The sequence below is a fragment of the Pygoscelis adeliae genome, unplaced genomic scaffold, assembly GCF_000699105.1.
Source record: "Pygoscelis adeliae isolate BGI_AS28 unplaced genomic scaffold, ASM69910v1 Scaffold608, whole genome shotgun sequence".
In the NCBI taxonomy this organism is placed as follows: Eukaryota; Metazoa; Chordata; class Aves; order Sphenisciformes; family Spheniscidae; genus Pygoscelis; species Pygoscelis adeliae.
Window position 1 is genome coordinate 618,097 of NW_008825407.1, and position 14,286 is coordinate 632,382.

Genomic DNA, 14,286 nt, shown 5'->3' on the forward strand with positions numbered 1-14,286 from the left:
GAAGTTGGAGTGGGCTAAATAGGCCAACAGATCCCGAGTCACCAGGAAGAGAGCCTGCTTTGCTGCTGTCAGGAACTGCTCATCAACCCCTTCATCAGCAGCATCAACTTACACTGAATTCTATTAAATAGCCCAGCGCCAGTTGCTTGTGAACTGCTTTTGGGTCCCTGCAACTCAGGTGCCACAGGACGGCTGTCTTGGTTTTACAGGGACACGCAGGGGTGGTCTTTTTGTGGGATCCTTGAGAGAGACCTGTCTCAAACCCCACAGCAAGAGCATTAGCACTCAGGAGTCCAGCCTTGCATTTTCCTGCTCCAGCAGTTTGACAGACCCCATTACCTTTTCACATGCCATTTGGCTGCTGTCAGAAGCAAGAAAGCTTCTTAACAGGGAAACCTTTAAAGGCCACAGCCTGCATGTGTGTGCTCTTTACGTGGAGCCTCCTTCAAAGAAAAGATTTACTTCACATTTTCTCTTCCCGCTCAGGACCTCCAGGGGACGATAGCTCCATAGCCATGCTCTCCTGCCTACTTATGGATTCTGTGAGTACCTTCCCATTGCAAATCCTGGAGGATTTAATATCCACTCTGTAATCTACTGGCACCAACAGGCATTATCTAACTAAAACCTTAAATTGAAAATGCTAGTCTTTCCATTTTCCCCAAGCCGTTCTGAAAAAGTCGGGTTCTCATAGTCTGATGTAATTTACTCTCACTCTAATTAAAATACACCAGTCAGCTGTTCCTGGCAAGATACTCAGCTGGCTGATGCTGTGAGTGCCGAAGGCACATCAGGACCTGTGCAGAGCTGGCAGCTGGGACAATGGTGCCCCAGGGCTCCCAGACTGACTGCTTTATCATACCTGCCTCTGTTCCATCTCCCCATACACCAGCAGGAGCAGCATGCTGAATTCTCCTCTCTGTTTTGCTGTGGCTCTGATCAGTCAAGTTTTGGCTCTGCTGGGGCCAAGGATTGTCACTGAGGGCATCCAACTCCTTGTCCCAGCCCATTACCAAATCTGAGCAGCAGTGATCCGCAAGGAAACTGTTTAGTGTGTTTGGTTCTGTAAGCGGTGGGAACTGATCAGTGTCCACAGAAACACCCTCCACCCAGCTCACTTCCCGGGCATCTGATGGCAACGAGAGTGGCTACCTGGCTGGGCATGCAGTGGTGACTTGGTGGGGAGGAGAACAGGCAAGACAGACCTGAGATACACATTTAATGCAGACAGACATAGGCCAGTGATACAGATTTGTGACCTTGACTTTTCTGTACTGCCATGTGCTTCCAAGATAGAGAAACAAATTTTCTGTAGTTCTTCCTCCCTCCCATTCATCATACTCCATTTTGGCTAAATCACCAAAGTCTAAACACCAGCCAGCAATATTCATTTACGATTTCCAATTTTATTAGAAAAAAATAAAGAGTCTCAGAGTCCCAATCAAGCCCGGTGTATGTATCAGGTTTCCACATGGATAGGGTATAGATTCTGCTCTGTAGCAATCAATCCCCACTGACACACAGCAAATGGAAAATGGAAACTTTTAGGGGGAAATCAGTCAGGAGATGCAAGAACAAAGACAGTGTCAGTGAACTGCAGAGCAAGTCCGTCTGGTTCAGTAACCCATCTGACAGTACCAGATGCTTCGATGGAAGATGCCAGTAGACAGATGTGGGATAAACTGTGTTTAGGGAGAGCTACTTCCTCCTGACCCCATCAGTCAGTACTTAGCTTATGTCCTTAATTAATACCACTTTTACTATTTTTAAATCCTATTAACTACATATCTGACGGGGCTCCCTATTAGTATAACAGCTGAGCATCAGCATCAGGATCTCTGGTGCATTTGTTTTCCCAACACTTACAGCAAAAGTGAATCCCCATTTTACAACCAGAGGGAACAGAAGCACAGAGAAGGTGAGATTTGCTTAAGGTCAAAAAAAGGAGTTTGTAGCAAGGCAGGAACTTGAGGTCTAATCTCCAGCCAGGAGAGGATTATTTTCCTCAAATCCCATTTTGAATCCACTTGTCCCTTAGCTCAGGAGTATGTGACAGCAAGGAGTTCTGCAGTCTAGTCTCATAAAAATACTTCTTTGAGAACTGTTGTGCAGGCATCTTAGCACATTTGAAAACCACTTGGCAGATTCAAGGTGTTATTAGTGCAGAGAACACGGTTACAGCACAGCTCCACCTTCTATCTGAAGAGACTGCAGGCATCACTGGGAACCTTGGCTTTGCCCATGAAGGCGGAGGACGTGAGGGATGTAGGGATTTCCTCCACCCTTTTTGCTCCGGTGTAGCACATTTATTGGGACAAGAATCATACAGGCTGAAAGGTCACCTCTTGATCAAAATGAGGGGGCTGGCAAGGCAGTACTGGGAGGGCAGCTGGACATCTGCAACACCCCTTTTGAATTGATATATAAACTCACCATGGGAAAACAGTGCAGACACTGATACACAGAATATGGTTAATAAGGTTATTAGCATTTTGCGTGCAATGTTTAGGAGATGATGGAAAGATGCAATAATACATACAATCAAAGAAGTAGAGGAACCTAAACAGAATAACGTATTTTCTGAAAAAAATTAGTATGAGAAAAGGAAAATTTTCCCAGCTGAAACATTTATTATTTGATATACTTTTAAGAAAAATAATTTCAGGGAGATGTAATGACTGAATATTCCCAAATCCATTAGCTTCTGCTAAAAGAACAGCTGCACAGGAAATACAGGGAAATAATCAAGAAAAAAAAACTCGTCCCAGCATACTCATGTTCAGTAGGCATAAGGGACTTTTGCCCTTCATAACTAACATAACAACTTTGTGTTTTCATTACCCAGAGAAATGATTAATCCCCACGTGGACCTCTCTAGATGCTCCACTTCCATCACATCTAACACAGCAAGTTCCACTGAAATATGTAGAATTAAAAAAAGGTCTAGGACAGAGGACTGACTTAGACTAATGAAATACATGACCAAGGTCACAAATCTCTTTGCGTACAAATAAATATGCAGAGCTCATCTCTCCAACCTAGGACAGCAATTCTGGGCACCCATCTCTGTTACCACAGGATCAAACTCCTCAGTTTGCAGTAAGACTCACCAAGATATTCTATACTGAACCGGCCATGTAGGAGTTCAAAGCTGTGTGCTATATGATTATGTTTTATTAGTATGGCTGTTAGGAACATAGGGCATCACTTTTTATCATATGCTGATAGAGTTATGGCCAGTCAACTCAGTTATACTAATCATTAGAAGTTTTTTTAAGGGTAATATCTTTTCATTTCATAGATAAGACAGGCTAAGAGTGTGCACATAGTCACAGTGGCTTGGCTAATGAGCGGTAATTTGTTAAAGGAGCAATTAATTTCAATAAGCAGTCCATACTTTCCCTGGTGAAGTTCAGACTCTTCAGCTCCTGAGACACTCCTGTCACTTGCGGTGAGGAAGAATTTCTCTTTTTCTGCTCATTGCAAGCGACTAAAACACAATGGGGAGAAGTCGCAATGCCAGCCAGGCAGTAGCACAAACCAATGCACATAAACCGGCCAGTTTCAGCTCTGACAAAACGTGATGGCCACACATCAGTGCCCTCTGGGTGACCAAGGCACTGGCCCTCTTCCCTCCTGTTTCAGACAGTCTCAAGGAAGACAGCAGCCTGCCCCCAAGCATCTCTCCCTTCTGACTCCCAGATGGGTCTGTCTAAAAGAGCCCAGCCACAGCAAGGAGTGAGGCTGCAAAGTTCCTCTCCAAGACAACTGTGTATCAGGTAGAAATCACACAAGGACTCTTGATGAACAGCAGGCAGCCCTGCTCCTGCCAGCTAACAGGATTAATCTAAATGCACACAGACACAGCTGGGCAAAATCAAAACATCAAGCAGAGACTAAACTACACTTAACGGCAAGACATCTTTGAGGCTCCCACTCCACTGACTGCCTTTCCCCTTGCTGCTGTAGCCATGCTAAGGAGGAGAAGCCACATCCCTGCCCCTCCAGCCCTCTGGCAGATACCAGTTCAAATGACAGACAGACCTCAGAGAAACCTGGCCACCCAGTTCTCATAAGAGCAACGGGCAGGAGAGAGCCAGGTCTTCATTGACCCAGAGTCCTAGCTGCCAATGGTCAAGAGATTAGCTTTTGAAGCAGTAGCAACAGCAAGGCCTCTTACAAAGGGTGAGGACATGGCTCCGTGGTTAACACCACAAAAAACCTGGGCTCTTCTGGCTCTGCTGTCAACCAGTTAATGCCAGAGTGAGTTACCCAGTGCAGCGCTGAGCCTGCGGTTCACCCGAACCACGGGAAGCAATCTTTAACACCAAAGAGAAAAACCTCCACACATTTCAGCAACAGAGTAGAGGTGAAATGAAAATAAGAAGTGTATGTTCAAAAGGCTAGCCTAATCTTTACATGGTTGAAAGTAAAAGCCACTGAGGCAGTGCCACACAAGAAGGTCTGTGGATTTCCTCCTCCTCCTATAAAGGCCAGGGGATCTTGAGACTGAAAAAGATAGAGAAGTTCTATCATAGTTTACCCATGTTCAGGTCCCTGCCTATACAGTGGGAGATAGGAAGTGATACAGCTGCAATCACAACCGTGTTTTGAAAATGAAATTTGGGCACAGGGAGTGCCTTCCTGACTTCACACCTCAATTTCATCCTGCGCACATCTCATTTATCTTGGTTCTAACTGCTTTGTAGAATTAAAGAAAAATCTAGCTGTCATGGCTAATGCCCCATGTTTCTCATGTAACTCAGTTTCCCAGAGTTTACGATGCTGTGGGCCAGGAGGTGCAGAAAGTATCACAGCAGGCACCAGCTGGATGCGTCTAAGTGGACAAACTTGTCAATGCTGGAAATGGTTTGGGTTGGCTGTGCCCCATAGCCAGATCTCATTTTGAACAAGCAAGCAAGGCTTTGTGTGGGCTGGTTCCATTCATATTGTGCTCACTAGAAACAAGACTAGCAGTCATCTAGGAAGCAATTGCCTGACTCACTTCATGTGAATTTTGCTAGCAAGTAGAGGCTGAATCTCCTGCCTCCGAGAGCACAGAGACCTCAAGATGACCAAGAAAAGGTCATATTAAGCTGTGGCAAGCTGCCCTCCTAGTGGCTACTAATCCAGGGCAAGTTATGAACTCTGCTTGAACTCCAAATGTGAGCGAGCTACTTCCAAGTGTTTCCTAATGATACCTGTGCACTTACAGGGAACTTCCTTCATTCTCCAGAGACAACGATAATGTCTGGTATGATAATACCAGAACCTCTGTGGTTTCAAATCAAAGAATTCCAGAAACACTCCTAAATTATTGTAGCACATTACAGAGGTCTTAGTGGGAGATGGGTTTCCCCTTAGCAGAAATTACAAGCATCATCCTCTTCTGAGCAGCCCTGAGAGAGCTCCAAGTAGTTGTAGAGCAGCAACGGGAGGTTAGACGAGAGAAGCAATGACCAGATTTTGAGAGACTTTGTGAAGAACACAGAACTCCAAAATAGATAGCTGCTTACCAGCTTTCCAAACTAGCAACAGAAGTAAAGCTTCTGCATTTACTATTGTAAAGGGTAGTCAGTACTATATACCATTAAAGTTGATCAAACTAAGCTCAGCAAGAAAAAGGTAACGTTGATAAACTAATTATGGCTAGTTTGTGGCTTCTGGATAGAATCTCCTTTTAATTTCATGAATATTAATTATGCTGCAGAGAAAACATGGTCACAGGGCAAATCAAGTTTCCAGCTCAAAGGATGTTATTGTCTATTCCCTTTTTCTTTTCCTTTCAGAGCATTTATAATTTTGCTTATGGGATGCAGTTCAGCTGCTAAGCATCTTCCTGTCTGGAAGCAGGTCCCTGGTGGGCTGAAAAGATAGAGCTGGAGCTCAAGCAATGTAGAAACTCACTTTTGTGCAAGTGGCTGTTTCCTCTTTAAGGATAACTGTAAGCCTGTATTTCATAGCAGACAGGAAAGATGCTTTCTATTTAAAGCAGATAGCTTAAAAGTTGTCCTGGTTTTGGCTGGGATAGAGTTAATTTTCTTCACAGTAGCTGGTACAGTGCTGTGCTTTGGATTTAGCATGAGAATAATGTTGATAACACATTGATGTTGCAGTTGTTGCTAAGCAGTGTTTATGCTAAGTCAAGGACTCTTCAGCTTCCCATACTCTGCCAGTGAGGAAGTGCACAAGAAGCTGGGAGGGGGCACAGCTGGGACAGCTGACCCCAACTGGCCAAAGGGATATTCCATACCATGTGATGTCACGCTGGGTATATAAGCTGGGGGGGGTTGGCCAGGGGGCAGCGATCGCTGCTCAGGACTGGCCGGGCATCAGTTGGCGGATGGTGAGCAGTTGCATCACTTTTTTTTTTTTTTCTTTATTCCCTGGGGTTTTGTTTTTCTCTCTCTCTCATAGTTTTACTTTCCATTATGATTTATTATTATATTATTTCAAGTATTAAACTGTTTTTATCACAACCCATGAGTTTTCTCACTTCTACTCTTCCAAGTCTCTCCCCCATCCCAGCAGAGGGGGGGAGGGTGAGCGAGCGGCTGGGTGGTGCTTAGTTGCCAACTGGGGTTAAACCACGACAAGAGTTCAGGAAAGGAGGATGAAAAGAGATCATGGGAGGAAACGTTCTCAAAGACGTAGGGATTTGAGAGGGGAGATAGGCTGGCACTTGGCAGACAAGAAATTACACAGGGCAATTTGTACTAAGAACTATTCTGACCCATCTTAAATCAGTTCTTTAGAGTCTCCCCTGAGGTACAATAGTAATTTCCTTCAGCTTTTACTCAAAGGCCAGACTCTCCTCTAGGCAACTTCTTTTTCACAGGTTGTTTGGGTGATCTTAAACGGCAATTGCATTACCAGTAAGACCAGTTTCCTTTATTTCTGCCAATCAGCAGGTTACAAACACTGTTACCTGCCATAGAACACAAGTTCCTGCCTGGGGCTGTTGTTTCAGCAGCTTTTAAAGCCCCAAGTCCCGTGTAAACTTGATGCAATGGCCAGATCCACAGCTGGGCTGAGGCTACCACACCTCATCGCAGCCTCCTGCAGCAATTCAAAGAAGAGCCTGTTTGGCCTCAGCTCAGGGCTGCAGAGCAGGATGCTCTCTGTCCTGGGTGACCCTGAGCACATCACTAAGGGGCCACTGTTCAAAAAGTACCAAAGTACCTTGTGGGTCTAGCCTGTAAGTCTTTCCAGGTGCCACGTCTCCACCAGAAAATGCTGTGCATGTCTACGGCATTCTGTATCTGGACATACAGTACTAGGACCCAGACAAGGTCCTTAGGGACACAGAATGAACAAGTACCCCTCTTGTCTATCATTCCTTGCTCCATTTTTTTAAGCAGCACTCGTTAAACTGTTCTTGCCAGGCATTTCTCATTCTAACTAAAAAAGTGTGTCTCATTGCTTGGTTTCTGTAGCAGGGGGGTGGGGAGCGCCTTTATTGGATCTATTCGTATTGTATATCTTTCAGACATTAACTAGTCACACCATGTTTATGTCCAGGTGCACGGTGTTCAGAAAGATCAGACTGCTGATCATCTTTGAGACCTTTTTTTTTCTTTCCCTCATATTCCTCTTAATTGAGTGATGCTTACCTGCCCTCCCCCTTTTCAGCATATTTGAAAAACAAAACCAGACAACCACTGGTTTGCTTTGCATATCATTTTTTTTTCTTTCCTAAGACACCACAGAGATAAACCTCACAGTCCCAGCAGCAAATCAAGAAATCCTGCAGTACAAATACCTAAAAATATTTTTTACAATAGTCGTCTTGGTATTTACATATTTGCTCCCAGTCTTCCCATTTAATTAGACTCCGAATCCCATATTCACTTATGCTGGCAGATAGCTCCATTGTTTTCATGTTTTGGGTCTGTGAATATCTGGAGGCTACGGTATAATCCCATTTACACCTTTGGTGGAGGATGAGGCAAAAACAAAGACAACTGAATATTCAAAGTGAGGAGGAGCCTATTTGCAAAGGCTGAGGATGGCCAAGGCAATGCTAATGCAATTGATACTATGGGCCCTCTGGCAGGGCTCAAACGTGGGGCGAAGACTGACCACCTCATTGAATTCGTAGATCTGTTTGAAGATCTTTCACATGAGCCAGGAACTAGACAATTACAATGCAATCCAAAGAGAAGTTAGTGGGCACCATTGGCAAAATCTGTAGATGTAAGTGGAAACATCAGCAACAAACAACAAGGACAACAGAGGCAGGAGGAGTTTCCAGCAGGTTGTGCAGGGACCTGGATTATCCACGCATTGAGAACTTCAGTGAGCTGCTGTCTCCACGTGTGGGACAAAGCCAAGGGGAAGAGGATCAGTTCATACATGAGCTGTCTCCTATGTTTGTGCAACATGAAGCAAGCAACCTTGAAGCAAAACTGGAGCAAACGTGGCTGTTGTTTCACAGCTCGGAAAAATGATGGGCTCGCAGAGAAGCCAAGACATGCTCGGGAGGAGCAGTCTTTGAGATGCAGCCACAGAGACACCAGTTCAGTCATCGATGAAAGGCATTTGGCATGACAGCTTCTCAGCTGGATTTGTGAGCTGGGTGTTGGCCAATTGTTATAGCTTCAAGCGTGTTAGCAGGGATGTGGTCATAAATCAGTATGTTCCCAGCCCAGCAGCAAGTTGAGTTGCAAGGACCACACCAACTGACACCAATGCTCAGCAAAGAGCATTAGGAGATTTCCCCCAAAGCACGATAACGAGTAAAAGAGAGAAAAATGCCTGAACAAGCCCTTAGAATAAACCTGAGCTCTCCTCTCCATGAAGTCGAGCAGCTAGATCTAGCTTCCTGACAGCTGAATCTCTGTCCCAGTATTAGGGTCAGGCTTATTGATTCCAAAGTGAAAACATATTCTTTCAAGTTAGATGACTTGGTCTTGATTAAGGGCAAAGGGGAAGGAGAGGGGAATAAGCCAGGGAAGAAGCTGCGAGAAGACAGCATAAAAATGAAACGATCTGAAAAGATGTGAGTTGGGAAAATTTTATTCTAACTCACTGCTTCTGTTTCCCTGCCATGTGAAAGGATGATAACATCTACATCTGAGGGATAGAAGCAAGCTTGCTTGAACAGTGTGTGCAAAATCCATTTGCCATTCTTGCATGAAAGGGGCTATTGAGATGCGTGGTATTAACTGAGCCTTTATCTGATACCCTGCCAACTTGTCTGAAAGTCTCTTTTTACCCACAGCAGGGTCAACGGCCACTAGCGTGGCTGAGATAGGGCTCTGCTGCTGGCACAGAGATCCCATCCTGGCATTTTGTCTGGTACAGAAATAAACCTATAAGCTTAGGATTTCTCTCCCCTTGGTTAATGCATTAGTCAGAAAAGCAGCCAAGAAGGAACCCTGATGTGCTGCGGATGGACCCGAGGGGAGCTAATGGCTAAAGAAATTAGCTAGACGCTAAAGAAATTCTAGCTCCCCAGTCTTGACCTATTTGTTTTCTAAAACACAGAATCCAAATCGCTTTGATTTTTAAGTAAAAGATGCTCCAGGGATGTGCATTGGCTCAAGGGGCAGACAAGAGACCAGAAAGCCTTTCTGCCTTTAGGTTAGCAGCAAACCTGCCCTGCTTTGTTAGCAGCAGGATGTCACAGGGGGCTGACAACCTTGTAATCGCCAGTGGCACATGAGTTTTAGGCTGCACAGCACCAAATCTGTAATTCGGTAATCTCTGCAAAAAGGTTATGGAGGCTTGGTCAGAAAACGCTAAGCAGTGGGGAGATGGTTGTTGGCAGAGAAATCCTCTCTGTTACTGCTTGTGCTACCAACTTAAAGCTGACTTTCTGCCCAACAAGTCTCTCTGTTATGCTGTCCCTGACCAGGGAGGGACGGGGACACCCTTGCTCAGTGCATTTGCTACATTTTCTCTGTGATGGGAATTACATGCCCAATTATATACCTTGCCGATCTACTTAAATTGGGATCTTGCTGACCCTAAACAAGGAAAGGAGTTTCATAGTATGAGAACCCTTACATACTTTGGGACTACAGGGGTATTCAAGGAAAACAAAGCTCTTCTGACAGCAAAGCTATGAAATACTAGCCTGCCTCCGTGCTCCTCTCACACTGAGGGGAATTGTAAAGGAGGCAGCAGCATTAATTATTGATCCCAAATAGAATTAATAAAGAAAGAACATTTACTACAGCTAATAAAATGTTCCACGCCAGATCTTTATCCTCAGGTCAGATGCAGAAACAATACAATAGCATGCACCCTGCTTCATGCCAAACAAGACGTGATACGTTGTTTCTCACAAGGCAGAAAGACTACAAAGCTGCTCAGGATACAGAGAGAGTTTCCATCATGCGATCAAACTCGAGCTGTGCCACTACCTGGTGCAAGCACTGGGCCTGTCTTACAGCTCTGGGGAAGTGATCTGCTGCCCTAACCCTTGCAAGCCGGCTGCAGATTTGCAGGCAGACCTTGGAGCAGGCAGCTACGCCAGCAGAACTGGCCAGATTCTCTCTACAGATAAATAAGCCCTTTGCTCAGAAGGCAGATATAGGTGAGGTAGGGATGAGGTTGAATAAGGCAGCTGAACCTATGCAGGCTTGTTGCTGGTTGGACAAGCATAACCATGTCCCATGGGAGGAGATGGAGTGGTACTTGGGGTTTGGTGGTGTGCTTTACTGAGCTTTCAGGAGAAGCTGCCTTTCCCCTTGCTACAGAATTTCAACAGCATACCTCTCTGGGTATTATTGCATTTTGAGGCTGCATTGTGTTCAGGCACGGTATTTCTCACTTTTGAGGTTAAGATGATTTCTCATTTAGCTTGGATAGAGAGCTGCTCTCCAAGGCAAAGCCTCTCTGGAAACCAGAGCCTCTGCTCACTATGGACATCTCTGACAACGATAAGATTTTTTTCCCCATCCTCTTGGTGTGCACACACTAGAACCTACATAAATATTGTCAGTGCACATAAATCTACATAAATTAGCTCCCCCCCACCCTGCCTCAATGTCTAGTAAAGCTCTAATCAGCAGAAAAGAACAGATTAAAGATAAAGGACTAGATCGTCAGATTGCATCAAGTCTGTGCAATTCATTGAATTCTGTTGAAGTTACTCTGGTTTACACCACCTGATGGGGTAATGCAAAGATTCTCCCATTGCCTTGAGTCAGGATGTTTTATGACCTAGTTCTGTTTATTTGTACCCACAAACTAAACTAACCTGCATTATAAATTATAGCAAAGGGAGGGGATATTTTTCTCCTTCTTCCAGAAAGCTTTACATTCATCAAAGTTAATTGTAATCGGCCATTAGCTCCCATAAATAATCAGATACATTGCTGAGACACAGAATAAATCCAACCAAATTATGCTAACGAGTAGGATTTTGAAAAACTTTGATTAAAGTTTTGATATGGAATCGCAATCAGCAGAAAACTGCCAGTTCTTAAAGCTCCCCTGTCTGCACTCATCACAAAATCCCTAAAACCAGGAAGTAGTGGAAGCTTCAAGGGTTGTGTGTTGGAAATCAAATCAGCAAGGCAGTAGTCTCCTCTGTATATCTTCAAGTCTATATTGATATTACCATCAGCAGCAGGACAGCAGTACCATATGTCTTGCTGCTGCCTAAACAGGACCCTAGGAACGAGGAGATTTAAGTACAGGATAACAAGGTTTTGGGCATCTATTCTAGACGTGGTTTTATACTGCCCTCCTCCTAACAACCTGCCTATTGCATGGTGAAGAACAGCAGTAGTCACCTTGTTTGGGCTTTCCCCCCTTAGCCTGTAGCTCCAAACACCAGCTCGTTTCAATCCATCACTCCTGCTAAGAGCTCCATTTTTCAGGTCAGCTCCCATTCTCTCTTATAAAGTTTTTAAATGAAGATGGGTGCCCCACAAAGCCAGGGTGGTCTCCTCCCCTCTACATATCAAGAAGCAGAAATGGGATATTTCTGGACTCTGAGTACCAAGAGATGAAGGCCCATACTCCCCCAGTCCTTGCTGGCTGGGTGATAAAACAAAAACTACCACTGTATCCTCCTGCTGCCAGTGTTGCTACAGCTGTAGTAGTGGGGAATTGCCCATGTAGACAACGCTCACAAACAATTTCTGTGAAGTGGATGATGGGACTGTAATTTCACGTCTTATGTTGTCAGGGAGTCACAGCAAACTCAATTAAAAGTTGAGACCAGAAGAAAGAAAAAAAAAAACCACAAAACACCAAGAAAAAAGAGGGGGATGTGTGTATACATATATATGTCTGTGTGTGTCTAGGACAAAAATGATGATTGAAGTGTCCCCGTGCCCCAGCAATAGGAAGTGTCTGCTTTTGATGAAAAATGGGGGATTCAGAATGTGCTGAGAAAAAACAGGAGCACGACCGGGAAGGAATCCAGCTGGCAAATTACATTGAGAAAAGATCCTTCCAGGCACGGGAGGCAATGAGTTGCCGTTCTGATTGAATAGACTTGTTAATAAAAATACATTGAACAAAAAATGAAATAGAGAGCAAATCCTTTCAAATAAGATTTCAGTCCTGACTTAAATCCATGGCTTTGTTTATGAGTTCCTCTGTCCTCGCTCACTCAGCAGGACAGTAGAAGAAAAGAAGAGAGAGGTGAACACAGACTGAAGCATGTCATGTCCCTCCCCAGGTCTGACACACAGCCATCTAGCTGGGGGCAGAGGTGAGGGAGTAAGCCACAGCAGTTTTAAAACATCTTTCCCCTCCAGTTGCTTTAAAGTTACAGCTTGTTTTCGTGGAAGTAGAGACACCTATAAGGCAGCAAATCTTATGCTGCCTTAAGCACGAGGTTGGTCGCTGTACTACATACCTAGTTCTGTCCCATAGCAGGCCAATGTTACACCTTTACAGCAGCAACATTGGTCTCAGCCCTTTGTTTCTTCTGCTTTTGCGTTTTCCCCTACATCCACACCCTAGAGATCCGTGGCATCTCCCCATTGTTGGATATAACGGATAGAGAGCTCTGTTAGCCAGGAATGGGAGTTCCATCAACTTGTGTTGGGGCAGCAAGAGAGCTCTCTCTGTGGTGACTCTTTCTGAGGGATTTCTGGGGACTCTTTCTGTGAAGCACCAGGACTAAGTATTTTGCAAGCCTCAAGCACTGCACTTGTGCATTTCACAGGTTTGGTTTTTCAGTTGCTGGAGCCATACCAGCTTCTCAGCTGTGTAATGAACAGGCCAACACTGAGCCTCAGTAGCACCCATTTCGGGTCCATGATTTAACTGTCAACTTTGGAAAACACCTTTAGTGTCACGTGGGGAGCATTAGAATTGGGCCATGAGATGGGGCAAGGGAAGTGCAAAGACACTGCAAGGAGGCATGAGAAAGGATGTAAATCATGCAGGGCTGAAACTGCTTTAAGGCATGCACCTCTGCTATCTGCTGCTCTGAACACATTACACTCATAGGCATGAGTCCCACTAATTTACCAGTCTCTGGCCCAAGGTCTGTCTGGGTTTCTCTCTGCCCACTCCCTTTTGTCCAGCCCCTCTCCCAGTCTGACCCACAGGGAGTTTCAGCAGCCAAAATCAGTGACCATGGCCCATGGGATGAAAAAGGCAACAGATATCCAAGTGCATTTCCAGATGACTTCCCTATCCCCCTGCTCACAAAGCCTTATACCTTGTGAAGCAGTTTTTCTGCCTCTAACACGCTGACAAACTCCTGCTCTCCAGGGCCCATTTGCACGTTACTTCCCAAAAGAGTTTAATGGAGCAGACGCTGTGCGCACAGGAGCAGGATGAGGGGGAAAAAGCTGGAGGGTTTCAGTGTTTCAGAGCACTCTACTTGCATGCCCGGAGGAAAATTTTTGCTTCCTGCAATCCTTCATCCAGTGGGCCTGCACCAGAGAGCAATACTGCTAGGGTGGTCCTGTGCCAGCTCCCGGCGCTCCCATCTCACTGAAACCTGTTACAGAAAATCCCCAGCTGTCCTGCCCAAACTGGCATTGTTACTCTTGTCTCAGACCATCGAGACCAACATCGTACAAAAACTGCCCGGCCTATCTGTCCTTGCTTCACATTACTGCTTGGACTGCTTTTTGCTCCCTTCTTTGGCGCAGAAACATGGTGAGCACCACTGGAGGGCCCACAAGTTGTTTGAAGGAGCCTATCCTATATTTGCCACCCCCAGAGTTAAAATATAATGAGATCTATAAATAATAAATAAATCAGCAATTCTTTTTCATGTCCTTAGAAAGGCTATTCTCTAAGGCTACATAGCTTTTAGAATTTTTAATGGAAGTGCAAGGGGGGAGCTAGAGAGTTTTTCTT